Genomic DNA, 27,243 nt, shown 5'->3' on the forward strand with positions numbered 1-27,243 from the left:
GAAACGCAGTTTCTTTGCAGGCCTGGTCTGGCTGAAGTAGGACTTCTGCTCTGGGTGTGCTACTTTGCCCTAGAGCTGAAAGGCACAACGTGCAGGCTTCTTTCCAAAGGGCGAGTTGGGCCCCACAGCATCTTGCTTCCAGCTCTTTGGGAAGCTAAGAAACAACTCGCTCTGCACAGTGCTCTTACAGCCTAGTACGAACATCTCTTCCAAAGGCCTGTGAAACGCACTTTCTTTGCAGGCCTGATCTGGCTGAAGTAGGGCTTCTGCTCTGGGTGTGCTACATTGCCCTAGAGCTGAAAGGCACAACGTGCAGGCTTCTTTCCAAAGGGCGAGTTGGGCCCCACAGCATCTTGCTTCCAGCTCTTTGGGAAGCTAAGAAACAACTCGCTCTGCACAGTGCTCTTACAGCCTACCGGGAACATCTCTTCCAAAGGCCTGTGAAACGCAGTTTCTTTGCAGGCCTGATCTGGCTGAAGTAGGACTTCTGCTGTGGGTGTGCTACTTTGCCCTAGAGCTGAAAGGCACAACGTGCAGGCTTCTTTCCAAAGGGCGAGTTGGGCCCCACAGCATCTTGCTTCCAGCTCTTTGCGAAGCTAAGAAACAACTCGCTCTGCACAGTGCTCTTACAGCCTACCGGGAACATCTCTTCCAAAGGCCTGTGAAACGCAGTTTCTTTGCAGGCCTGATCTGGCTGAAGTAGGGCTTCTGCTCTGGGTGTGCTACTTTGCCCTAGAGCTGAAAGGCACAACGTGCAGGCTTCTTTCCAAAGGGCGAGTTGGGCCCCACAGCATCTTGCTTCCAGCTCTTTGGGAAGCTAAGAAACAACTCGCTCTGCACAGTGCTCTTACAGCCTACCGGGAACAGCTCTTCCAAAGGCCTGTGAAACGCAGTTTCTCTGCAGGCCTGATCTGGCTGAAGTAGGACTTCTGCTCTGGGTGTGCTACTTTGCCCTAGAGCTGGAAGGCACAACGTGCAGGCTTCTTTCCAAGGGGCGAGTTGGGCCCCACAGCATCTTGCTTCCAGCTCTTTGGGAAGCTGAGAAACAACTCGCTCTGCACAGTGCTCTTACAGCCTACCGGGAACATCTCTTCCAAAGACCTGTGAAATGCAGTTTCTTTGCAGGCCTGATCTGGCTGAAGTAGGACTTCTGCTCTGGGTGTGCTACTTTGCCCTAGAGCTGAAAGGCACAACGTGCAGGCTTCTTTCCAAAGGCCGAGTTGGGCCCCACAGCATCTTGCTTCCAGCTCTTTGGGAAGCTGAGAAACAACTCGCTCTGCACAGTCTCTTACAGCCTACGGGGAACATATCTTCCAAAGGCCTGTAAAATGCAGTTTCTTTGCCGGCCTGATATGGCTGAAGTAGGACTTCTGCTCTGGGTGTGCTGCTTTGCCCTAGAGCTGAAAGGCACAACGTGCAGGCTTCTTTCCAAAGGGCGAGTTGGGCCCCACAGCATCTTGCTTCCAGCTCTTTGGGAAGCTAAGAAACAACTCGCTCTGCACAGTGCTCTTACAGCCTACCGGGAACATCTCTTCCAAAGGCCTGTGAAACCCAGTTTCTTTGCAGGCCTGATCTGGCTGAAGTAGGACTTCTGCTCTGGGTGTGCTACTTTGCCCTAGAGCTGAAAGGCACAACGTGCAGGCTTCTTTCCAAAGGGCGAGTTGGGCCCCACAGCATCTTGCTTCCAGCTCTTTGGGAAGCTAAGAAACAACTCGCTCTGCACAGTGCTCTTATAGCCTACCGGGAACATCTCTTCCAAAGGCCTGTGAAACGCAGTTTCTTTGCAGGCGTGATCTGGCTGAAGTAGGACTTCTGCTCTGGGTGTGCTACTTTGCCCTAGAGGTGAAAGGCACAACGTGCAGGACTCTTTCCAAAGGGCGAGTTGGGCCCCACAGCATCTTGCTTCCAGCTCTTTGGGAAGCTAAGTAACAACTCGCTCTGCATAGTGCTCTTACAGCCTAGTGGGAACATCTCTTCCAAAGGCCTGTGAAACGCAGTTTCTTTGCAGGCCTGATCTGGCTGAAGTAGGACTTCTGCTCTGTTTGTGCTCCATTGCCCTAGAGCTGAAAGGCACAAGGTACAGGCTTCTTTCCAAAGGGCGAGTTGGGCCCCACAGCATCTTGCTTCCAGCTCTTTGGGAAGCTAAGAAACAAGTCGCTCTGCACAGTGCTCTTACAGCCTACCGGGAACATCTCTTCCAAAGGCCTGTGAAACGCAGTTTCTTTGCAGGCCTGATCTGGCTGAAGTAGGACTTCTGCTCTGGTTGTGCTGCTTTGCCCTAGAGCTGAAAGGCACAACGTGCAGGCTTCTTTACAAAGGGCGAGTTGGGCCCCACAGCATCTTGCTTCCAGCTCTTTGGGAAGCTAAGAAACAACTCGCTCTGCACAGTGATCTTACAGCCTACCGGGAACATCCTTTCCAAAGGCCTGTGAAACGCAGTTTCTTTGCAGGCCTGGTCTGGCTGAAGTAGGACTTCTGCTCTGGGTGTGCTACTTTGCCCTAGAGCTGAAAGGCACAACGTGCAGGCTTCTTTCCAAAGGGCGAGTTGGGCCCCACAGCATCTTGCTTCCAGCTCTTTGGGAAGCTAAGAAACAACTCGCTCTGCACAGTGCTCTTACAGCCTACCGGGAACATCTCTTCCAAAGGCCTGTGAAACGCAGTTTCTTTGCAGGCGTGATCTGGCTGAAGTAGGACTTCTGCTCTGGGTGTGCTACTTTGCCCTAGAGCTGAAAGGCACAACGTGCAGGCTTCTTTCCAAAGGGCGAGTTGGGCCCCACAGCATCTTGCTTCCAGCTCTTTGGGAAGCTAAGAAACAACTCGCTCTGCACAGTGCTCTTACAGCCTAGTGGGAACACATGCTAAACAGGCCTGTGAAACGCAGTTTCTTTGCAGGCCTGATCTGGCTGAAGTAGGACTTCTGCTCTGGGTGTGCTACTTTGCCCTAGAGCTGAAAGGCACAAGGTGCAGGCTTCTTTCCAAAGGGCGAGTTGGGCCCCACAGCATCTTGCTTCCAGCTCTTTGGGAAGCTGAGAAACAACTCGCTCTGCACAGTGCTCTTACAGCCTACCGGGAACATCTCTTCAAAAGGCCTGTGAAACGCAGTTTCTTTGCAGGCGTGATCTGGCTGAAGTAGGACTTCTGCTCTGGGTGTGCTACTTTGCCCTAGAGCTGAAAGGCACAAAGTGCAGGCTTCTTTCCAAAGGGCGAGTTGGGCCCCACAGCATCTTGCTTCCAGCTCTTTGGGAAGCTAAGAAACAACTCGCTCTGCACAGTGCTCTTACAGCCTACCGGGAACATCTCTTCCAAAGGCCTGTGAAACGCTGCTTCTTTGCAGGCCTGATCTGGCTGAAGTAGGACTTCTGCTCTGGGTGTGCTACTTTGCCCTAGAGCTGAAAGGCACAACGTGCAGGCTTCTTTCCAAAGGGCGAGTTGGGCCCCACAGCATCTTGCTTCCAGCTCTTTGGGAAGCTAAGAAACAACTCGCTCTGCACAGTGCTCTTACAGCCTACCGGGAACATCCTTTCCAAAGGCCTGTGAAACGCAGTTTCTTTGCAGGCCTGATCTGGCTGAAGTAGGACTTCTGCTCTGGGTGTGCTACTTTGCCCTAGAGCTGAAAGGCACAACGTGCAGGCTTCTTTCCAAAGGGCGAGTTGGGCCCCACAGCATCTTGCTTCCAGCTCTTTGGGAAGCTAAGTAACAACTCGCTCTGCACAGTGCTCTTACAGCCTAGTGGGAACATCTCTTCCAAAGGCCTGTGAAACGCAGTTTCTTTGCAGGCCTCATCTGGCTGGAGTAGGACTTCTGCTCTGGGTGTGCTACTTTGCCCTAGAGCTGAAAGGCACAACGTACAGGCTTCTTTCCAAAGGGCGAGTTGGGCCCCACAGCATCTTGCTTCCAGCTCTTTGGGAAGCTAAGAAACAACTCGCTCTGCACAGTGCTCTTAAAGCCTACCGGGAACATCTCTTCCAAAAGCCTGTGAAACGCAGTTTCTTTGCAGGCCTGATCTGGCTGAAGTAGGACTTCTGCTCTGGGTGTGCTACTTTGCCCTAGAGCTGAAAGGCACAACGTGCAGGCTTCTTTCCAAAGGGCGAGTTGGGCCCCACAGCATCTTGCTTCCAGCTCTTTGGGAAGCTAAGAAACAACTCGCTCTGCACAGTGCTCTTACAGCCTACCGGGAACATCTCTTCCAAAGGTCTGTGAAACGCAGTTTCTTTGCAGGCCTGGTCTGGCTGAAGTAGGACTTCTGCTCTGGGTGTGCTACTTTGCCCTAGAGCTGAAAGGCACAACGTGCAGGCTTCTTTCCAAAGGGCGAGTTGGGCCCCACAGCATCTTGCTTCCAGCTCTTTGGGAAGCTAAGAAACAACTCGCTCTGCACAGTGCTCTTACAGCCTACCGGGAACATCTCTTCCAAAGGCCTGTGAAACGCAGTTTCTTTGCAGGCCTGGTCTGGCTGAAGTAGGACTTCTGCTCTGGGTGTGCTACTTTGCCCTAGAGCTGAAAGGCACAACGTGCAGGCTTCTTTCCAAAGGGCGAGTTGGGCCCCAGAGCATCTTGCTTCCAGCTCTTTGGGAAGCTAAGAAACAACTCGCTCTGCACAGTGCTCTTACAGCCTAGTGGGAACATCTCTTCCAAAGGCCTGTGAAACGCAGTTTCTTTGCAGGCCTGATCTGGCTGAAGTAGGGCTTCTGCTCTGGGTGTGCTACATTGCCCTAGAGCTGAAAGGCACAACGTGCAGGCTTCTTTCCAAAGGGCGAGTTGGGCCCCACAGCATCTTGCTTCCAGCTCTTTGGGAAGCTAAGAAACAACTCGCTCTGCACAGTGCTCTTACAGCCTACCGGAAACATCTCTTCCAAAGGCCTGTGAAACGCAGTTTCTTTGCAGGCCTGATCTGGCTGAAGTAGGACTTCTGCTCTGGGTGTGCTACTTTGCCCTAGAGCTGAAAGGCACAACGTGCAGGCTTCTTTCCAAAGGGCGAGTTGGGCCCCACAGCGTCTTGCTTCCAGCTCTTTGGGAAGCTAAGAAACAAGTCGCTCTGCACAGTGCTCTTACAGCCTACCGGGAACATCTCTTCCAAAGGCCTGTGAAACGCAGTTTCTTTGCAGGCCTGATCTGGCTGAAGTAGGACTTCTGCTCTTGGTGTGCTACTTTGCCCTAGAGCTGAAAGGCACAACGTGCAGGCTTCTTTCCAAAGGGCAAGTTGGGCCCCACAGCATCTTGCTTCCAGCTCTTTGGGTAGCTAAGAAACAACTCGCTCTGCACAGTGCTCTTACAGCCTAGTGGGAACATCTCTTCCCAAGGGTTGTGAAACGCAGTTTGTTTGCAGGCCAGATCTGGCTGAAGTTGGACTTCTGCTCTGGGTCTGCTACTTTGCCCTAGAGCTGAAAGGCACAACGTGCAGGCTTCTTTGCAAATGGCGAGTTGGGCCCCACAGCATCTTGCTTCCAGCTCTTTGGGAAGCTAAGAAACAACTCGCTCTGCACAGTGCTCTTACAGGCTAGTGGGAACACATGTTCCAAAGGCCTGTGAAACGCAGTTTCTTTGCAGGCCTGATCTGGCTGAAGTAGGACTTCTGCTCGGGGTGTGCTACATTGCCCTAGAGCTGAAAGGCACAACGTGCAGGCTTCTTTCCAAGGGGCGAGTTGGGCCCCACAGCATCTTGCTTCCAGCTCTTTGGGAAGCTATGAAACCACTCGCTCTGCACAGTGCTCTTACAGCCTACCGGGAACATCTCTTCCAAAGGCCTGTGAAACGCAGTTTCTTTGCAGGCCTGATCTGGCTGAAGTAGGACTTCTGCTCTTGGTGTGCTACTTTGCCCTAGAGCTGAAAGGCACAACGTGCAGGCTTCTTTCCAAAGGGGAGTTGGGCCCCACAGCATCTTGCTTCCAGCTCTTTGGGAAGCTAAGAAACAACTCGCTCTGCACAGTGCTCTTACAGCCTACCGGGAACATGTCTTCCAAAGGCCTGTGAAACGCAGTTTCTTTGCAGGCCTGATCTGGCTGAAGTAGGGCTTCTGCTCTGGGTGTGCTACTTTGCCCTAGAGCTGAAAGGCACAACGTGCAGGCTTCTTTCCAAAGGGCGAGTTGGGCCCCACAGCATCTTGCTTCCAGCTCTTTGGGAAGCTAAGAAACAACTCGCTCTGCACAGTGCTCTTACAGCCTAGTGGGAACATCTCTTCCAAAGGCCTGTGAAACGCAGTTTCTTTGCAGGCCTGATCTGGCTGGAGTAGGACTTCTGCTCTGGGTGTGCTCCATTGCCCTAGAGCTGAAAGGCACAACGTACAGGCTTCTTTCCAAAGGGCGAGTTGGGCCCCACAGCATCTTGCTTCCAGCTCTTTGGGAAGCTAAGAAACAACTCGCTCTGCACAGTGCTCTTAAAGCCTACCGGGAACATCTCTTCCAAAAGCCTGTGAAACACAGTTTCTTTGAAGGCCTGATCTGGCTGAAGTAGGACTTCTGCTCTGGGTGTGCTACTTTGCCCTAGAGCTGAAAGGCACAACGTGCAGGCTTCTTTCCAAAGGGCGAGTTGGGCCCCACAGCATCTTGCTTACAGCTCTTTGGGAAGCTAAGAAACAACTCGCTCTGCACAGTGCTCTTACAGCCTACCGGGAACATCTCTTCCAAAGGTCTGTGAAACGCAGTTTCTTTGCAGGCCTGGTCTGGCTGAAGTAGGACTTCTGCTCTGGGTGTGCTACTTTGCCCTAGAGCTGAAAGGCACAACGTGCAGGCTTCTTTCCAAAGGGCAAGTTGGGCCCCACAGCATCTTGCATCCAGCTCTTTGGGTAGCTAAGAAACAACTCGCTCTGCACAGTGCTCTTACAGCCTAGTGGGAACATCTCTTCCCAAGGGTTGTGAAACGCAGTTTGTTTGCAGGCCTGATCTGGCTGAAGTTGGACTTCTGCTCTGGGTCTGCTACTTTGCCCTAGAGCTGAAAGGCACAACGTGCAGGCTTCTTTGCAAATGGCGAGTTGGGCCCCACAGCATCTTGCTTCCAGCTCTTTGGGAAGCTAAGAAACAACTCGCTCTGCACAGTGCTCTTACAGGCTAGTGGGAACACATGTTCCAAAGGCCTGTGAAACGCAGTTTCTTTGCAGGCCTGATCTGGCTGAAGTAGGACTTCTGCTCTGGGTGTGCTACATTGCCCTAGAGCTGAAAGGCACAACGTGCAGGCTTCTTTCCAAAGGGCGAGTTGGGCCCCACAGCATCTTGCTTCCAGCTCTTTGGGAAGCTAAGAAACAACTCGCTCTGCACAGTGCTCTTACAGACTACCGGGAACATCTCTTCCAAAGGCCTGTGAAACGCAGTTTCTTTGCAGGCCTGATCTGGCTGAAGTAGGGCTTCTGCTCTGGGTGTGCTACTTTGCCCTAGAGCTGAAAGGCACAACGTGCAGGCTTCTTTCCAAAGGGCGAGTTGGGCCCCACAGCATCTTGCTTCCAGCTCTTTGGGAAGCTAAGAAACAACTCGCTCTGCACAGTGCTCTTACAGCCTACCGGGAACATCTCTTCCAAAGGCCTGTGAAACGCAGTTTCTTTGCAGGCCTGATCTGGCTGAAGTAGGACTTCTGCTCTGGGTGTGCTACTTTGCCCTAGAGCTGAAAGGCACAACGTGCAGGCTTCTTTCCAAAGGGCGAGTTGGGCCCCACAGCATCTTGCTTCCAGCCTTTTGGGAAGCTAAGAAACAACTCGCTCTACACAGTGCTCTTACAGCCTACCGGGAACATCTCTTCCAGAGGCCTGTGAAACGCAGTTTCTTTGCAGGCCTGATCTGGCTGAAGTAGGACTTCTGCTCTGGGTGTGCTACATTGCCCTAGAGCTGAAAGGCACAACGTGCAGGCTTCTTTCCAAAGGGCGAGTTGGGCCCCACAGCATCTTGCTTCCAGCTCTTTGGGAAGCTAAGAAACAACTCGCTCTGCACAGTGCTCTTACAGCCTACCGGGAACATCTCTTCCAAAGGCCTGTGAAACGCAGTTTCTTTGCAGGCCTGATCTGGCTGAAGTAGGACTTCTGCTCTGGGTGGGCTACTTTGCCCTAGAGCTGAAAGGCACAACGTGCAGGCTTCTTTCCAAAGGGCGAGTTGGGCCCCACAGCATCTTGCTTCCAGCTTTTTGGGAAGCTGAGAAACAACTCGCTCTGCACAGTGCTCTTACAGCCTACCGGGAACATCTCTTCCAAAGGCCTGTGAAACGCAGTTTCTTTGCAGGCCTGATCTGGCTGAAGTAGGACTTCTGCTCTGGGTGTGCTACTTTGCCTTAGAGCTGAAAGGCACAACATGCAGGCTTCTTTCCAAAGGGCGAGTTGGGCCCCACAGCATCTTGCTTCCAGCTCTTTGGGAAGCTGAGAAACAACTCGCTCTGCACACTGCTCTTACAGCCTACCGGGAACATCTCTTCCAAAGGCCTGTGAAACGCAGTTTCTTTGCAGGCGTGATCTGGCTGAAGTAGGACTTCTGCTCTGGGTGTGCTACTTTGCCCTAGAGCTGAAAGGCACAACGTGCAGGCTTCTTTCCAAAGGGCGAGTTGGGGCCCACAGCATCTTGCTTCCAGCTCTTTGGGAAGCTAAGAAACAACTCGCTCTGCACAGTCTCTTACAGCCTACGGGGAACATATCTTCCAAAGGCCTGTGAAACGCAGTTTCTTTGCAGGCCTGATCTGGCTGAAGTAGGACTTCTGCTCTGGGTGTGCTGCTTTGCCCTAGAGCTGAAAGGCACAACGTGCAGGCTTCTTTACAAAGGGCGAGTTGGGCCCCACAGCATCTTGCTTCCAGCTCTTTGGGAAGCTAAGAAACAACTCGCTCTGCACAGTGATCTTACAGCCTACCGGGAACATCCTTTCCAAAGGCCTGTGAAACGCAGTTTCTTTGCAGGCCTGGTCTGGCTGAAGTAGGACTTCTGCTCTGGGTGTGCTACTTTGCCCTAGAGCTGAAAGGCACAACGTGCAGGCTTCTTTCCAAAGGGCGAGTTGGGCCCCACAGCATCTTGCTTCCAGCTCTTTGGGAAGCTAAGAAACAACTCGCTCTGCACAGTGCTCTTACAGCCTACCGGGAACATCTCTTCCAAAGGCCTGTGAAACGCAGTTTCTTTGCAGGCGTGATCTGGCTGAAGTAGGACTTCTGCTCTGGGTGTGCTACTTTGCCCTAGAGCTGAAAGGCACAACGTGCAGGCTTCTTTCCAAAGGGCGAGTTGGGCCCCACAGCATCTTGCTTCCAGCTCTTTGGGAAGCTAAGAAACAACTCGCTCTGCACAGTGCTCTTACAGCCTAGTGGGAACACATGTTCCAAAGGCCTGTGAAACGCAGTTTCTTTGCAGGCCTGATCTGGCTGAAGTAGGACTTCTGCTCTGGGTGTGCTACTTTGCCCTAGAGCTGAAAGGCACAACGTGCAGGCTTCTTTCCAAAGGGCGAGTTGGGCCCCACAGCATCTTGCTTCCAGCTCTTTGGGAAGCTGAGAAACAACTCGCTCTGCACAGTGCTCTTACAGCCTACCGGGAACATCTCTTCAAAAGGCCTGTGAAACGCAGTTTCTTTGCAGGCGTGATCTGGCTGAAGTAGGACTTCTGCTCTGGGTGTGCTACTTTGCCCTAGAGCTGAAAGGCACAACGTGCAGGCTTCTTTCCAAAGGGCGAGTTGGGCCCCACAGCATCTTGCTTCCAGCTCTTTGGGAAGCTAAGAAACAACTCGCTCTGCACAGTGCTCTTACAGCCTACCGGGAACATCTCTTCCAAAGGCCTGTGAAACGCAGTTTCTTTGCAGGCCTGATCTGGCTAAAGTAGGACTTCTGCTCTGGGTGTGCTACTTTGCCCTAGAGCTGAAAGGCACAACGTGCAGGCTTCTTTCCAAAGGGCGAGTTGGGCCCCACAGCATCTTGCTTCCAGCTCTTTGGGAAGCTAAGAAACAACTCGCTCTGCACAGTGCTCTTACAGCCTACCGGGAACATCCTTTCCAAAGGCCTGTGAAACGCAGTTTCTTTGCAGGCCTGGTCTGGCTGAAGTAGGACTTCTGCTCTGGGTGTGCTACTTTGCCCTAGAGCTGAAAGGCACAACGTGCAGGCTTCTTTCCAAAGGGCGAGTTGGGCCCCACAGCATCTTGCTTACAGCTCTTTGGGAAGCTAAGTAACAACTCGCTCTGCACAGTGCTCTTACAGCCTAGTGGGAACATCTCTTCCAAAGGCCTGTGAAACGCAGTTTCTTTGCAGGCCTGATCTGGCTGGAGTAGGACTTCAGCTCTGGGTGTGCTCCATTGCCCTAGAGCTGAAAGGCACAACGTACAGGCTTCTTTCCAAAGGGCGAGTTGGGCCCCACAGCATCTTGCTTCCAGCTCTTTGGGAAGCTAAGAAACAACTCGCTCTGCACAGTTCTCTTAAAGCCTACCGGGAACATCTCTTCCAAAAGCCTGTGAAACGCAGTTTCTTTGCAGGCCTGATCTGGCTGAAGTAGGACTTCTGCTCTGGGTGTGCTACTTTGCCCTAGAGCTGAAAGGCACAACGTGCAGGCTTCTTTCCAAAGGGCGAGTTGGGCCCCACAGCATCTTGCTTCCAGCTCTTTGGGAAGCTAAGAAACAAGTCGCTCTGCACAGTGCTCTTACAGCCTACCGGGAACATCCTTTCCAAAGGCCTGTGAAACGCAGTTTCTTTGCAGGCCTGATCTGGCTGAAGTAGGACTTCTGCTCTTGGTGTGCTACTTTGCCCTAGAGCTGAAAGGCACAACGTGCAGGCTTCTTTCCAAAGGGCAAGTTGGGCCCCACAGCATCTTGCTTCCAGCTCTTTGGGTAGCTAAGTAACAACTCGCTCTGCACAGTGCTCTTACAGCCTAGTGGGAACATCTCTTCCCAAGGGTTGTGAAACGCAGTTTGTTTGCAGGCCTGATCTGGCTGAAGTTGGACTTCTGCTCTGGGTCTGCTACTTTGCCCTAGAGCTGAAAGGCACAACGTGCAGGCTTCTTTGCAAATGGCGAGTTGGGCCCCACAGCATCTTGCTTCCAGCTCTTTGGGAAGCTAAGAAACAACTCGCTCTGCACAGTGCTCTTACAGGCTAGTGGGAACACATGTTCCAAAGGCCTGTGAAACGCAGTTTCTTTGCAGGCCTGATCTGGCTGAAGTAGGACTTCTGCTCTGGGTGTGCTACATTGCCCTAGAGCTGAAAGGCACAACGTGCAGGCTTCTTTCCAAGGGGCGAGTTGGGCCCCACAGCATCTTGCTTCCAGCTCTTTGGGAAGCTATGAAACCACTCGCTCTGCACAGTGCTCTTACAGCCTACCGGGAACATCTCTTCCAAAGGCCTGTGAAACGCAGTTTCTTTGCAGGCCTGATCTGGCTGAAGTAGGACTTCTGCTCTTGGTGTGCTACTTTGCCCTAGAGCTGAAAGGCACAACGTGCAGGCTTCTTTCCAAAGGGCGAGTTGGGCCCCACAGCATCTTGCTTCCAGCTCTTTGGGAAGCTAAGAAACAACTCGCTCTGCACAGTGCTCTTACAGCCTACCGGGAACATGTCTTCCAAAGGCCTGTGAAACGCAGTTTCTTTGCAGGCCTGATCTGGCTGAAGTAGGGCTTCTGCTCTGGGTGTGCTACTTTGCCCTAGAGCTGAAAGGCACAACGTGCAGGCTTCTTTCCAAAGGGCGAGTTGGGCCCCACAGCATCTTGCTTCCAGCTCTTTGGGAAGCTAAGAAACAACTCGCTCTGCACAGTGCTCTTACAGCCTAGTGGGAACATCTCTTCCAAAGGCCTGTGAAACGCAGTTTCTTTGCAGGCCTGATCTGGCTGAAGTAGGACTTCTGCTCTGGGTGTGCTACTTTGCCCTAGAGCTGAAAGGCACAAGGTGCAGGCTTCTTTCCAAAGGGCGAGTTGGGCCCCACAGCATCTTGCTTCCAGCTCTTTGGGAAGCTGAGAAACAACTCGCTCTGCACAGTGCTGTTACAGCCTACCGGGAACATCTCTTCAAAAGGCCTGTGAAACGCAGTTTCTTTGCAGGCCTGATCTGGCTGAAGTAGGACTTCTGCTCTGGGTGTGCTACTTTGCCCTAAAGCTGAAAGGCACAACGTGCAGGCTTCTTTCCAAAGGGCGAGTTGGGCCCCACAGCATCTTGCTTCCAGCTCTTTGGGAAGCTAAGAAACAACTCGCTCTGCACAGTGCTCTTACAGCCTACCGGGAACATCCTTTCCAAAGGCCTGTGAAACGCAGTTTCTTTGCAGGCCTGGTCTGGCTGAAGTAGGACTTCTGCTCTGGGTGTGCTACTTTGCCCTAGAGCTGAAAGGCACAACGTGCAGGCTTCTTTCCAAAGGGCGAGTTGGGCCCCACAGCATCTTGCTTCCAGCTCTTTGGGAAGCTAAGTAACAACTCGCTCTGCACAGTGCTCTTACAGCCTAGTGGGAACATCTCTTCCAAAGGCCTGTGAAACGCAGTTTCTTTGCAGGCCTGATCTGGCTGGAGTAGGACTTCTGCTCTGGGTGTGCTCCATTGCCCTAGAGCTGAAAGGCACAACGTACAGGCTTCTTTCCAAAGGGCGAGTTGGGCCCCACAGCATCTTGCTTCCAGCTCTTTGGGAAGCTAAGAAACAACTCGCTCTGCACAGTGCTCTTAAAGCCTACCGGGAACATCTCTTCCAAAAGCCTGTGAAACGCAGTTTCCTTGAAGGCCTGATCTGGCTGAAGTAGGACTTCTGCTCTGGGTGTGCTACTTTGCCCTAGAGCTGAAAGGCACAAAGTGCAGGCTTCTTTCCAGAGGGCGAGTTGGGCCCCACAGCATCTTGCTTCCAGCTCTTTGGGAAGCTAAGAAACAACTCGCTCTGCACAGTGCTCTTACAGCCTACCGGGAACATCTCTTCCAAAGGTCTGTGAAACGCAGTTTCTTTGCAGGCCTGGTCTGGCTGAAGTAGGACTTCTGCTCTGGGTGTGCTACTTTGCCCTAGAGCTGAAAGGCACAACGTGCAGGCTTCTTTCCAAAGGGCGAGTTGGGCCCCACAGCATCTTGCTTCCAGCTCTTTGGGAAGCTAAGAAACAACTCGCTCTGCACAGTGCTCTTACAGCCTAGTGGGAACATCTCTTCCAAAGGCCTGTGAAACGCACTTTCTTTGCAGGCCTGATCTGGCTGAAGTAGGGCTTCTGCTCTGGGTGTGCTACATTGCCCTAGAGCTGAAAGGCACAACGTGCAGGCTTCTTTCCAAAGGGCGAGTTGGGCCCCACAGCATCTTGCTTCCAGCTCTTTGGGAAGCTAAGAAACAACTCGCTCTGCACAGTGCTCTTACAGCCTACCGGAAACATCTCTTCCAAAGGCCTGTGAAACGCAGTTTCTTTGCAGGCCTGATCTGGCTGAAGTAGGACTTCTGCTCTGGGTGTGCTACTTTGCCCTAGAGCTGAAAGGCACAACGTGCAGGCTTCTTTCCAAAGGGCGAGTTGGGCCCCACAGCATCTTGCTTCCAGCTCTTTTGGAAGCTAAGAAACAAGTCGCTCTGCACAGTGCTCTTACAGCCTACCGGGAACATCTCTTCCAAAGGCCTGTGAAACGCAGTTTCTTTGCAGGCCTGATCTGGCTGAAGTTGGACTTCTGCTCTTGGTGTGCTACTTTGCCCTAGAGCTGAAAGGCACAACGTGCAGGCTTCTTTCCAAAGGGCAAGTTGGGCCCCACAGCATCTTGCTTCCAGCTCTTTGGGTAGCTAAGAAACAACTCGCTCTGCACAGTGCTCTTACAGCCTAGTGGGAACATCTCTTCCCAAGGGTTGTGAAACGCAGTTTGTTTGCAGGCCTGATCTGGCTGAAGTTGGACTTCTGCTCTGGGTCTGCTACTTTGCCCTAGAGCTGAAAGGCACAACGTGCAGGCTTCTTTGCAAATGGCGAGTTGGGCCCCACAGCATCTTGCTTCCAGCTCTTTGGGAAGCTAAGAAACAACTCGCTCTGCACAGTGCTCTTACAGGCTAGTGGGAACACATGTTCCAAAGGCCTGTGAAACGCAGTTTCTTTGCAGGCCTGATCTGGCTGAAGTAGGACTTCTGCTCTGGGTGTGCTACATTGCCCTAGAGCTGAAAGGCACAACGTGCAGGCTTCTTTCCAAAGGGCGAGTTGGGCCCCGCAGCATCTTGCTTCCAGCTCTTTGGGAAGCTAAGAAACAACTCGCTCTGCACAGTGCTCTTACAGCCTACCGGGAACATCTCTTCCAAAGGCCTGTGAAACGCAGTTTCTTTGCAGGCCTGATCTGGCTGAAGTAGGGCTTCTGCTCTGGGTGTGCTACTTTGCCCTAGAGCTGAAAGGCACAGCGTGCAGGCTTCTTTCCAAAGGGCGAGTTGGGCCCCACAGCATCTTGCTTCCAGCTCTTTGGGAAGCTAAGAAACAACTCGCTCTGCACAGTGCTCTTACAGCCTAGTGGGAACATCTCTTCCAAAGGCCTGTGAAACGCAGTTTCTTTGCAGGCCTGATCTGGCTGAAGTAGGACTTCTGCTCTGGGTGTGCTACTTTGCCCTAGAGCTGAAAGGCACAACGTGCAGGCTTCTTTCCAAAGGGCGAGTTGGGCCCCACAGCATCTTGCTTCCAGCCTTTTGGGAAGCTAAGAAACAACTCGCTCTACACAGTGCTCTTACAGCCTACCGGGAACATCTCTTCCAGAGGCCTGTGAAACGCAGTTTCTTTGCAGTCCTGATCTGGCTGAAGTAGGACTTCTGCTCTGGGTGTGCTACATTGCCCTAGAGCTGAAAGGCACAACGTGCAGGCTTCTTTCCAAAGGGCGAGTTGGGCCCCACAGCATCTTGCTTCCAGCTTTTTGGGAAGCTGAGAAACAACTCGCTCTGCACAGTGCTCTTACAGCCTACCGGGAACATCTCTTCCAAAGGCCTGTGAAACGCAGTTTCTTTGCAGGCGTGATCTGGCTGAAGTAGGACTTCTGCTCTGGGTGTGCTACTTTGCCCTAGAGCTGAAAGGCACAACGTGCAGGCTTCTTTCCAAAGGGCGAGTTGGGCCCCACAGCGTCTTGCTTCCAGCTCTTTGGGAAGCTAAGAAACAACTCGCTCTGCACAGTGCTCTTACAGCCTACCGGGAACATCTCTTCCAAAGGTCTGTGAAACGCAGTTTCTTTGCAGGCCTGGTCTGGCTGAAGTAGGACTTCTGCTCTGGGTGTGCTACTTTGCCCTAGAGCTGAAAGGCACAACGTGCAGGCTTCTTTCCAAAGGGCGAGTTGGGCCCTACAGCATCTTGCTTCCAGCTCTTTGGGAAGCTAAGAAACAACTCGCTCTGCACAGTGCTCTTACAGCCTACCGGGAACATCTCTTCCAAAGGCCTCTGAAACGCAGTTTCTTTGCAGGCCTGGTCTGGCTGAAGTAGGACTTCTGCTCTGGGTGTGCTACTTTGCCCTAGAGCTGAAAGGCACAACGTGCAGGCTTCTTTCCAAAGGGCGAGTTGGGCCCCACAGCATCTTGCTTCCAGCTCTTTGGGAAGCTAAGAAACAACTCGCTCTGCACAGTGCTCTTACAGCCTAGTGGGAACATCTCTTCCAAAGGCCTGTGAAACGCAGTTTCTTTGCAGGCCTGATCTGGCTGAAGTAGGGCTTCTGCTCTGGGTGTGCTACATTGCCCTAGAGCTGAAAGGCACAACGTGCAGGCTTCTTTCCAAAGGGCGAGTTGGGCCCCACAGCATCTTGCTTCCAGCTCTTTGGGAAGCTAAGAAACAACTCGCTCTGCACAGTGCTCTTACAGCCTACCGGAAACATCTCTTCCAAAGGCCTGTGAAACGCAGTTTCTTTGCAGGCCTGATCTGGCTGAAGTAGGACTTCTGCTCTGGGTGTGCTACTTTGCCCTAGAGCTGAAAGGCACAACGTGCAGGCTTCTTTCCAAAGGGCGAGTTGGGCCCCACAGCATCTTGCTTCCAGCTCTTTGGGAAGCTAAGAAACAAGTCGCTCTGCACAGTGCTCTTACAGCCTACCGGGAACATCTCTTCCAAAGGCCTGTGAAACGCAGTTTCTTTGCAGGCCTGATCTGGCTGAAGTAGGACTTCTGCTCTTGGTGTGCTACTTTGCCCTAGAGCTGAAAGGCACAACGTGCAGGCTTCTTTCCAAAGGGCAAGTTGGGCCCCACAGCATCTTGCTTCCAGCTCTTTGGGTAGCTAAGAAACAACTCGCTCTGCACAGTGCTCTTACAGCCTAGTGGGAACATCTCTTCCCAAGGGTTGTGAAACGCAGTTTGTTTGCAGGCCAGATCTGGCTGAAGTTGGACTTCTGCTCTGGGTCTGCTACTTTGCCCTAGAGCTGAAAGGCCCAACGTGCAGGCTTCTTTGCAAATGGCGAGTTGGGCCCCACAGCATCTTGCTTCCAGCTCTTTGGGAAGCTAAGAAACAACTCGCTCTGCACAGTGCTCTTACAGGCTAGTGGGAACACATGTTCCAAAGGCCTGTGAAACGCAGTTTCTTTGCAGGCCTGATCTGGCTGAAGTAGGACTTCTGCTCGGGGTGTGCTACATTGCCCTAGAGCTGAAAGGCACAACGTGCAGGCTTCTTTCCAAGGGGCGAGTTGGGCCCCACAGCATCTTGCTTCCAGCTCTTTGGGAAGCTATGAAACCACTCGCTCTGCACAGTGCTCTTACAGCCTACCGGGAACATCTCTTCCAAAGGCCTGTGAAACGCAGTTTCTTTGCAGGCCTGATCTGGCTGAAGTAGGACTTCTGCTCTTGGTGTGCTACTTTGCCCTAGAGCTGAAAGGCACAACGTGCAGGCTTCTTTCCAAAGGGCGAGTTGGGCCCCACAGCATCTTGCTTCCAGCTCTTTGGGAAGCTAAGAAACAACTCGCTCTGCACAGTGCTCTTACAGCCTACCGGGAACATGTCTTCCAAAGGCCTGTGAAACGCAGTTTCTTTGCAGGCCTAATCTGGCTGAAGTAGGGCTTCTGCTCTGGGTGTGCTGCTTTGCCCTAGAGCTGAAAGGCACAACGTGCAGGCTTCTTTCCAAAGGGCGAGTTGGGCCCCACAGCATCTTGCTTCCAGCTCTTTGGGAAGCTAAGAAACAACTCGCTCTGCACAGTGCTCTTACAGCCTAGTGGGAACATCTCTTCCAAAGGCCTGTGAAACGCAGTTTCTTTGCAGGCCTGATCTGGCTGGAGTAGGACTTCTGCTCTGGGTGTGCTCCATTGCCCTAGAGCTGAAAGGCACAACGTACAGGCTTCTTTCCAAAGGGCGAGTTGGGCCCCACAGCATCTTGCTTCCAGCTCTTTGGGAAGCTAAGAAACAACTCGCTCTGCACAGTGCTCTTAAAGCCTACCGGGAACATCTCTTCCAAAAGCCTGTGAAACACAGTTTCTTTGAAGGCCTGATCTGGCTGAAGTAGGACTTCTGCTCTGGGTGTGCTACTTTGCCCTAGAGCTGAAAGGCAAAACGTGCAGGCTTCTTTCCAAAGGGCGAGTTGGGCCCCACAGCATCTTGCTTCCAGCTCTTTGGGAAGCTAAGAAACAACTCGCTCTGCACAGTGCTCTTACAGCCTACCGGGAACATCTCTTCCAAAGGTCTGTGAAACGCAGTTTCTTTGCAGGCCTGGTCTGGCTGAAGTAGGACTTCTGCTCTGGGTGTGCTACTTTGCCCTAGAGCTGAAAGGCACAACGTGCAGGCTTCTTTCCAAAGGGCGAGTTGGGCCCCACAGCATCTTGCTTCCAGCTCTTTGGGAAGCTAAGAAACAACTCGCTCTGCACAGTGCTCTTACAGCCTACCGGGAACATCTCTTCCAAAGGCCTGTGAAACGCAGTTTCTTTGCAGGCCTGGTCTGGCTGAAGTAGGACTTCTGCTCTGGGTGTGCTACTTTGCCCTAGAGCTGAAAGGCACAACGTGCAGGCTTCTTTCCAAAGGGCGAGTTGGGCCCCACAGCATCTTGCTTCCAGCTCTTTGGGAAGCTAAGAAACAACTCGCTCTGCACAGTGCTCTTACAGCCTAGTGGGAACATCTCTTCCAAAGGCCTGTGAAACGCACTTTCTTTGCAGGCCTGGTCTGGCTGAAGTAGGGCTTCTGCTCTGGGTGTGCTACTTTGCCCTAGAGCTGAAAGGCACAACGTGCAGGCTTCTTTGCAAATGGCGAGTTGGGCCCCACAGCATCTTGCTTCCAGCTCTTTGGGAAGCTAAGAAACAAGTCGCTCTGCACAGTGCTCTTACAGCCTACCGGGAACATCTCTTCCAAAGGCCTGTGAAACGCAGTTTCTTTGCAGGCCTGATCTGGCTGAAGTAGGACTTCTGCTCTTGGTGTGCTACTTTGCCCTAGAGCTGAAAGGCACAACGTGCAGGCTTCTTTCCAAAGGGCAAGTTGGGCCCCACAGCATCTTGCTTCCAGCTCTTTGGGTAGCTAAGAAACAACTCGCTCTGCACAGTGCTCTTACAGCCTAGTGGGAACATCTCTTCCCAAGGGTTGTGAAACGCAGTTTGTTTGCAGGCCTGATCTGGCTGAAGTTGGACTTCTGCTCTGGGTCTGCTACTTTGCCCTAGAGCTGAAAGGCACAACGTGCAGGCTTCTTTGCAAATGGCGAGTTGGGCCCCACAGCATCTTGCTTCCAGCTCTTTGGGAAGCTAAGAAACAACTCGCTCTGCACAGTGCTCTTACAGGCTAGTGGGAACACATGTTCCAAAGGCCTGTGAAACGCAGTTTCTTTGCAGGCCTGATCTGGCTGAAGTAGGACTTCTGCTCTGGGTGTGCTACATTGCCCTAGAGCTGAAAGGCACAACGTGCAGGCTTCTTTCCAAAGGGCGAGTTGGGCCCCACAGCATCTTGCTTCCAGCTCTTTGGGAAGCTAAGAAACAACTCGCTCTGCACAGTGCTCTTACAGACTACCGGGAACATCTCTTCCAAAGGCCTGTGAAACGCAGTTTCTTTGCAGGCCTGATCTGGCTGAAGTAGGGCTTCTGCTCTGGGTGTGCTACTTTGCCCTAGAGCTGAAAGGCACAACGTGCAGGCTTCTTTCCAAAGGGCGAGTTGGGCCCCACAGCATCTTGCTTCCAGCTCTTTGGGAAGCTAAGAAACAACTCGCTCTGCACAGTGCTCTTACAGCCTACCGGGAACATCTCTTCCAAAGGCCTGTGAAACGCAGTTTCTTTGCAGGCCTGATCTGGCTGAAGTAGGACTTCTGCTCTGGGTGTGCTACTTTGCCCTAGAGCTGAAAGGCACAACGTGCAGGCTTCTTTCCAAAGGGCGAGTTGGGCCCCACAGCATCTTGCTTCCAGCCTTTTGGGAAGCTAAGAAACAACTCGCTCTACACAGTGCTCTTACAGCCTACCGGGAACATCTCTTCCAGAGGCCTGTGAAACGCAGTTTCTTTGCAGGCCTGATCTGGCTGAAGAAGGACTTCTGCTCTGGGTGTGCTACATTGCCCTAGAGCTGAAAGGCACAACGTGCAGGCTTCTTTCCAAAGGGCGAGTTGGGCCCCACAGCATCTTGCTTCCAGCTCTTTCGGAAGCTAAGAAACAACCCGCTCTGCACAGTGCTCTTACAGCCTACCGGGAACATCTCTTCCAAAGGCCTGTGAAACGCAGTTTCTTTGCAGGCCTGATCTGGCTGAAGTAGGACTTCTGCTCTGGGTGGGCTACTTTGCCCTAGAGCTGAAAGGCACAACGTGCAGGCTTCTTTACAAAGGGCGAGTTGGGCCCCACAGCATCTTGCTTCCAGCTTTTTGGGAAGCTGAGAAACAACTCGCTCTGCACAGTGCTCTTACAGCCTACCGGGAACATCTCTTCCAAAGGCCTGTGAAACGCAGTTTCTTTGCAGGCCTGATCTGGCTTAAGTAGGACTTCTGCTCTGGGTGTGCTACTTTGCCTTAGAGCTGAAAGGCACAACATGCAGGCTTCTTTCCAAAGGGCGAGTTGGGCCCCACAGCATCTTGCTTCCAGCTCTTTGGGAAGCTGAGAAACAACTCGCTCTGCACAGTGCTCTTACAGCCTACCGGGAACATCTCTTCCAAAGGCCTGTGAAACGCAGTTTCTTTGCAGGCCTGATCTGGCTGAAGTAGGACTTCTGCTCTGGGTGTGCTACTTTGCCCTAGAGCTGAAAGGCACAACGTGCAGGCTTCTTTCCAAAGGGCGAGTTGGGGCCCACAGCATCTTGCTTCCAGCTCTTTGGGAAGCTAAGAAACAACTCGCTCTGCACAGTCTCTTACAGCCTACGGGGAACATATCTTCCAAAGGCCTGTGAAACGCAGTTTCTTTGCAGGCCTGGTCTGGCTGAAGTAGGACTTCTGCTCTGGGTGTGCTGCTTTGCCCTAGAGCTGAAAGGCACAACGTGCAGCCTTCTTTACAAAGGGCGAGTTGGGCCCCACAGCATCTTGCTTCCAGCTCTTTGGGAAGCTAAGAAACAACTCGCTCTGCACAGTGCTCTTACAGCCTACCGGGAACATCTCTTCCAAAGGCCTGTGAAACGCAGTTTCTTTGCAGGCCTGATCTGGCTGAAGTAGGACTTCTGCTCTGGGTGTGCTACTTTGCCTTAGAGCTGAAAGGCACAACATGCAGGCTTCTTTCCAAAGGGCGAGTTGGGCCCCACAGCATCTTGCTTCCAGCTCTTTGGGAAGCTGAGAAACAACTCGCTCTGCACACTGCTCTTACAGCCTACCGGGAACATCTCTTCCAAAGGCCTGTGAAACGCAGTTTCTTTGCAGGCGTGATCTGGCTGAAGTAGGACTTCTGCTCTGGGTGTGCTACTTTGCCCTAGAGCTGAAAGGCACAACGTGCAGGCTTCTTTCCAAAGGGCGAGTTGGGGCCCACAGCATCTTGCTTCCAGCTCTTTGGGAAGCTAAGAAACAACTCGCTCTGCACAGTCTCTTACAGCCTACGGGGAACATATCTTCCAAAGGCCTGTGAAACGCAGTTTCTTTGCAGGCCTGATCTGGCTGAAGTAGGACTTCTGCTCTGGGTGTGCTGCTTTGCCCTAGAGCTGAAAGGCACAACGTGCAGGCTTCTTTACAAAGGGTGAGTTGGGCCCCACAGCATCTTGCTTCCAGCTCTTTGGGAAGCTAAGAAACAACTCGCTCTGCACAGTGATCTTACAGCCTACCGGGAACATCCTTTCCAAAGGCCTGTGAAACGCAGTTTCTTTGCAGGCCTGGTCTGGCTGAAGTAGGACTTCTGCTCTGGGTGTGCTACTTTGCCCTAGAGCTGAAAGGCACAACGTGCAGGCTTCTTTCCAAAGGGCGAGTTGGGCCCCACAGCATCTTGCTTCCAGCTCTTTGGGAAGCTAAGAAACAACTCGCTCTGCACAGTGCTCTTACAGCCTACCGGGAACATCTCTTCCAAAGGCCTGTGAAACGCAGTTTCTTTGCAGGCGTGATCTGGCTGAAGTAGGACTTCTGCTCTGGGTGTGCTACTTTGCCCTAGAGCTGAAAGGCACAACGTGCAGGCTTCTTTCCAAAGGGCGAGTTGGGCCCCACAGCATCTTGCTTCCAGCTCTTTGGGAAGCTAAGAAACAACTCGCTCTGCACAGTGCTCTTACAGCCTAGTGGGAACACATGTTCCAAAGGCCTGTGAAACGCAGTTTCTTTGCAGGCCTGATCTGGCTGAAGTAGGACTTCTGCTCTGGGTGTGCTACTTTGCCCTAGAGCTGAAAGGCACAAGGTGCAGGCTTCTTTCCAAAGGGCGAGTTGGGCCCCACAGCATCTTGCTTCCAGCTCTTTGGGAAGCTGAGAAACAACTCGCTCTGCACAGTGCTCTTACAGCCTACCGGGAACATCTCTTCAAAAGGCCTGTGAAACGCAGTTTCTTTGCAGGCGTGATCTGGCTGAAGTAGGACTTCTGCTCTGGGTGTGCTACTTTGCCCTAGAGCTGAAAGGCACAACGTGCAGGCTTCTTTCCAAAGGGCGAGTTGGGCCCCACAGCATCTTGCTTCCAGCTCTTTGGGAAGCTAAGAAACAACTCGCTCTGCACAGTGCTCTTACAGCCTACCGGGAACATCTCTTCCAAAGGCCTGTGAAACGCAGTTTCTTTGCAGGCCTGATCTGGCTAAAGTAGGACTTCTGCTCTGGGTGTGCTACTTTGCCCTAGAGCTGAAAGGCACAACGTGCAGGCTTCTTTCCAAAGGGCGAGTTGGGCCCCACAGCATCTTGCTTCCAGCTCTTTGGGAAGCTAAGAAACAACTCGCTCTGCACAGTGCTCTTACAGCCTACCGGGAACATCCTTTCCAAAGGCCTGTGAAACGCAGTTTCTTTGCAGGCCTGGTCTGGCTGAAGTAGGACTTCTGCTCTGGGTGTGCTACTTTGCCCTAGAGCTGAAAGGCACAACGTGCAGGCTTCTTTCCAAAGGGCGAGTTGGGCCCCACAGCATCTTGCTTCCAGCTCTTTGGGAAGCTAAGTAACAACTCGCTCTGCACAGTGCTCTTACAGCCTAGTGGGAACATCTCTTCCAAAGGCCTGTGAAACGCAGTTTCTTTGCAGGCCTGATCTGGCTGGAGTAGGACTTCTGCTCTGGGTGTGCTCCATTGCCCTAGAGCTGAAAGGCACAACGTACAGGCTTCTTTCCAAAGGGCGAGTTGGGCCCCACAGCATCTTGCTTCCAGCTCTTTGGGAAGCTAAGAAACAACTCGCTCTGCACAGTGCTCTTAAAGCCTACCGGGAACATCTCTTCCAAAAGCCTGTGAAACGCAGTTTCTTTGCAGGCCTGATCTGGCTGAAGTAGGACTTCTGCTCTGGGTGTGCTACTTTGCCCTAGAGCTGAAAGGCACAACGTGCAGGCTTCTTTCCAAAGGGCGAGTTGGGCCCCACAGCATCTTGCTTCCAGCTCTTTGGGAAGCTAAGAAACAAGTCGCTCTGCACAGTGCTCTTACAGCCTACCGGGAACATCCTTTCCAAAGGCCTGTGAAACGCAGTTTCTTTGCAGGCCTGATCTGGCTGAAGTAGGACTTCTGCTCTTGGTGTGCTACTTTGCCCTAGAGCTGAAAGGCACAACGTGCAGGCTTCTTTCCAAAGGGTGAGTTGGGCCCCACAGCATCTTGCTTCCAGCTCTTTGGGAAGCTAAGAAACAACTCGCTCTGCACAGTGCTCTTACAGCCTAGTGGGAACATCTCTTCCAAAGGCCTGTGAAACGCAGTTTCTTTGCAGGCCTGATCTGGCTGAAGTAGGACTTCTGCTCTGGGTGTGCTACTTTGCCCTAGAGCTGAAAGGCACAAGGTGCAGGCTTCTTTCCAAAGGGCGAGTTGGGCCCCACAGCATCTTGCTTCCAGCTCTTTGGGAAGCTGAGAAACAACTCGCTCTGCACAGTGCTGTTACAGCCTACCGGGAACATCTCTTCAAAAGGCCTGTGAAACGCAGTTTCTTTGCAGGCCTGATCTGGCTGAAGTAGGACTTCTGCTCTGGGTGTGCTACTTTGCCCTAGAGCTGAAAGGCACAACGTGCAGGCTTCTTTCCAAAGGGCGAGTTGGGCCCCACAGCATCTTGCTTCCAGCTCTTTGGGAAGCTAAGAAACAACTCGCTCTGCACAGTGCTCTTACAGCCTACCGGGAACATCATTTCCAAAGGCCTGTGAAACGCAGTTTCTTTGCAGGCCTGGTCTGGCTGAAGTAGGACTTCTGCTCTGGGTGTGCTACTTTGCCCTAGAGCTGAAAGGCACAACGTGCAGGCTTCTTTCCAAAGGGCGAGTTGGGCCCCACAGCATCGTGCTTCCAGCTCTTTGGGAAGCTAAGTAACAACTCGCTCTGCACAGTGCTCTTACAGCCTAGTGGGAACATCTCTTCCAAAGGCCTGTGAAACGCAGTTTCTTTGCAGGCCTGATCTGGCTGGAGTAGGACTTCTGCTCTGGGTGTGCTCCATTGCCCTAGAGCTGAAAGGCACAACGTACAGGCTTCTTTCCAAAGGGCGAGTTGGGCCCCACAGCATCTTGCTTCCAGCTCTTTGGGAAGCTAAGAAACAACTCGCTCTGCACAGTGCTCTTAAAGCCTACCGGGAACATCTCTTCCAAAAGCCTGTGAAACGCAGTTTCCTTGAAGGCCTGATCTGGCTGAAGTAGGACTTCTGCTCTGGGTGTGCTACTTTGCCCTAGAGCTGAAAGGCACAACGTGCAGGCTTCTTTCCAAAGGGCGAGTTGGGCCCCACAGCATCTTGCTTCCAGCTCTTTGGGAAGCTAAGAAACAACTCGCTCTGCACAGTGCTCTTACAGCCTACCGGGAACATCTCTTCCAAAGGTCTGTGAAACGCAGTTTCTTTGCAGGCCTGGTCTGGCTGAAGTAGGACTTCTGCTCTGGGTGTGCTACTTTGCCCTAGAGCTGAAAGGCACAACGTGCAGGCTTCTTTCCAAAGGGCGAGTTGGGCCCCACAGCATCTTGCTTCCAGCTCTTTGGGAAGCTAAGAAACAACTCGCTCTGCACAGTGCTCTTACAGCCTACCGGGAACATCTCTTCCAAAGGCCTGTGAAACGCAGTTTCTTTGCAGGCCTGGTCTGGCTGAAGTAGGACTTCTGCTCTTGGTGTGCTACTTTGCCCTAGAGCTGAAAGGCACAACGTGCAGGCTTCTTTCCAAAGGGCGAGTTGGGCCCCACAGCATCTTGCTTCCAGCTCTTTGGGAAGCTAAGAAACAACTCGCTCTGCACAGTGCTCTTACAGCCTAGTGGGAACATCTCTTCCAAAGGCCTGTGAAACGCACTTTCTTTGCAGGCCTGATCTGGCTGAAGTAGGGCTTCTGCTCTGGGTGTGCTACATTGCCCTAGAGCTGAAAGGCACAACCTGCAGGCTTCTTTCCAAAGGGCGAGTTGGGCCCCACAGCATCTTGCTTCCAGCTCTTTGGGAAGCTAAGAAACAACTCGCTCTGCACAGTGCTCTTACAGCCTACCGGAAACATCTCTTCCAAAGGCCTGTGAAACGCAGTTTCTTTGCAGGCCTGATCTGGCTGAAGTAGGACTTCTGCTCTGGGTGTGCTACTTTGCCCTAGAGCTGAAAGGCACAACGTGCAGGCTTCTTTCCAAAGGGCGAGTTGGGCCCCACAGCGTCTTGCTTCCAGCTCTTTGGGAAGCTAAGAAACAAGTCGCTCTGCACAGTGCTCTTACAGCCTACCGGGAACATCTCTTCCAAAGGCCTGTGAAACGCAGTTTCTTTGCAGGCCTGATCTGGCTGAAGTAGGACTTCTGCTCTTGGTGTGCTACTTTGCCCTAGAGCTGAAAGGCACAACGTGCAGGCTTCTTTCCAAAGGGCAAGTTGGGCCCCACAGCATCTTGCTTCCAGCTCTTTGGGTAGCTAAGAAACAACTCGCTCTGCACAGTGCTCTTACAGCCTAGTGGGAACATCTCTTCCCAAGGGTTGTGAAACGCAGTTTGTTTGCAGGCCTGATCTGGCTGAAGTTGGACTTCTGCTCTGGGTCTGCTACTTTGCCTTAGAGCTGAAAGGCACAACGTGCAGGCTTCTTTGCAAATGGCGAGTTGGGCCCCACAGCATCTTGCTTCCAGCTCTTTGGGAAGCTAAGAAACAACTCGCTCTGCACAGTGCTCTTACAGGCTAGTGGGAGCACATGTTCCAAAGGCCTGTGAAACGCAGTTTCTTTGCAGGCCTGATCTGGCTGAAGTAGGACTTCTGCTCTGGGTGTGCTACTTTGCCCTAGAGCTGAAAGGCACAACGTGCAGGCTTCTTTCCAAAGGGCGAGTTGGGCCCCGCAGCATCTTGCTTCCAGCTCTTTGGGAAGCTAAGAAACAACTCGCTCTGCACAGTGCTCTTACAGCCTACCGGGAACATCTCTTCCAAAGGCCTGTGAAACGCAGTTTCTTTGCAGGCCTGATCTGGCTGAAGTAGGACTTCTGCTCTGGGTGTGCTACATTGCCCTAGAGCTGAAAGGCACAACGTGCAGGCTTCTTTCCAAAGGGCGAGTTGGGCCCCACAGCATCTTGCTTCCAGCTTTTTGGGAAGCTGAGAAACAACTCGCTCTGCACAGTGCTCTTACAGCCTACCGGGAACATCTCTTCCAAAGGCCTGTGAAACGCAGTTTCTTTGCAGGCGTGATCTGGCTGAAGTAGGACTTCTGCTCTGGGTGTGCTACTTTGCCCTAGAGCTGAAAGGCACAACGTGCAGGCTTCTTTCCAAAGGGCGAGTTGGGCCCCACAGCGTCTTGCTTCCAGCTCTTTGGGAAGCTAAGAAACAACTCGCTCTGCACAGTGCTCTTACAGCCTAGTGGGAACATCTCTTCCAAAGGCCTGTGAAACGCACTTTCTTTGCAGGCCTGATCTGGATGAAGTAGGGCTTCTGCTCTGGGTGTGCTACATTGCCCTAGAGCTGAAAGGCACAACATGCAGGCTTCTTTCCAAAGGGCGAGTTGGGCCCCACAGCATCTTGCTTCCAGCTCTTTGGGAAGCTAAGAAACAACTCGCTCTGCACAGTGCTCTTACAGCCTACCGGGAACATCTCTTCCAAAGGCCTGTGAAACGCAGTTTCTTTGCAGGCCTGATCTGGCTGAAGTAGGACTTCTGCTCTGGGTGTGCTACTTTGCCCTAGAGCTGAAAGGCACAACGTGCAGGCTTCTTTCCAAAGGGCGAGTTGGGCCCCACAGCATCTTGCTTCCAGCTCTTTGCGAAGCTAAGAAACAACTCGCTCTGCACAGTGCTCTTACAGCCTAGTGGGAACATCTCTTCCAAAGGCCTTTGAAACGCAGTTTCTTTGCAGGCCTGATCTGGCTGAAGTAGGACTTCTGCTCTGGGTGTGCTACTTTGCCCTATAGCTGAAAGGCACAACGTGCAGGCTTCTTTCCAAAGGGCGAGTTGGGCCCCACAGCATCTTGCTTCCAGCTCTTTGGGAAGCTAAGAAACAAGTCGCTCTGCACAGTGCTCTTACAGCCTACCGGGAACATCTCTTCCAAAGGCCTGTGAAACGCAGTTTCTTTGCAGGCCTGATCTGGCTGAAGTAGGACTTCTGCTCTGGGTGTGCTACTTTGCCCTAGAGCTGAAAGGCACAACGTGCAGGCTTCTTTCCAAAGGGCGAGTTGGGCCCCACAGCATCTTGCTTCCAGCTCTTTGGGTAGCTAAGAAACAACTCGCTCTGCACAGTGCTCTTACAGCCTAGTGGGAACATCTCTTCTCAAGGGTTGTGAAACGCAGTTTGTTTGCAGGCCTGATCTGGCTGAAGTTGGACTTCTGCTCTGGGTCTGCTACTTTGCCCTAGAGCTGAAAGGCACAACGTGCAGGCTTCTTTGCAAATGGCGAGTTGGGCCCCACAGCATCTTGCTTCCAGCTCTTTGGGAAGCTAAGAAACAACTCGCTCTGCACAGTGCTCTTACAGGCTAGTGGGAACACATGTTCCAAAGGCCTGTGAAACGCAGTTTCTTTGCAGGCCTGATCTGGCTGAAGTAGGACTTCTGCTCTGGGTGTGCTACAT

This window comes from Equus caballus, chromosome 6 (assembly GCF_041296265.1).
Source record: "Equus caballus isolate H_3958 breed thoroughbred chromosome 6, TB-T2T, whole genome shotgun sequence".
NCBI classification, from domain to species: domain Eukaryota; kingdom Metazoa; phylum Chordata; class Mammalia; order Perissodactyla; family Equidae; genus Equus; species Equus caballus.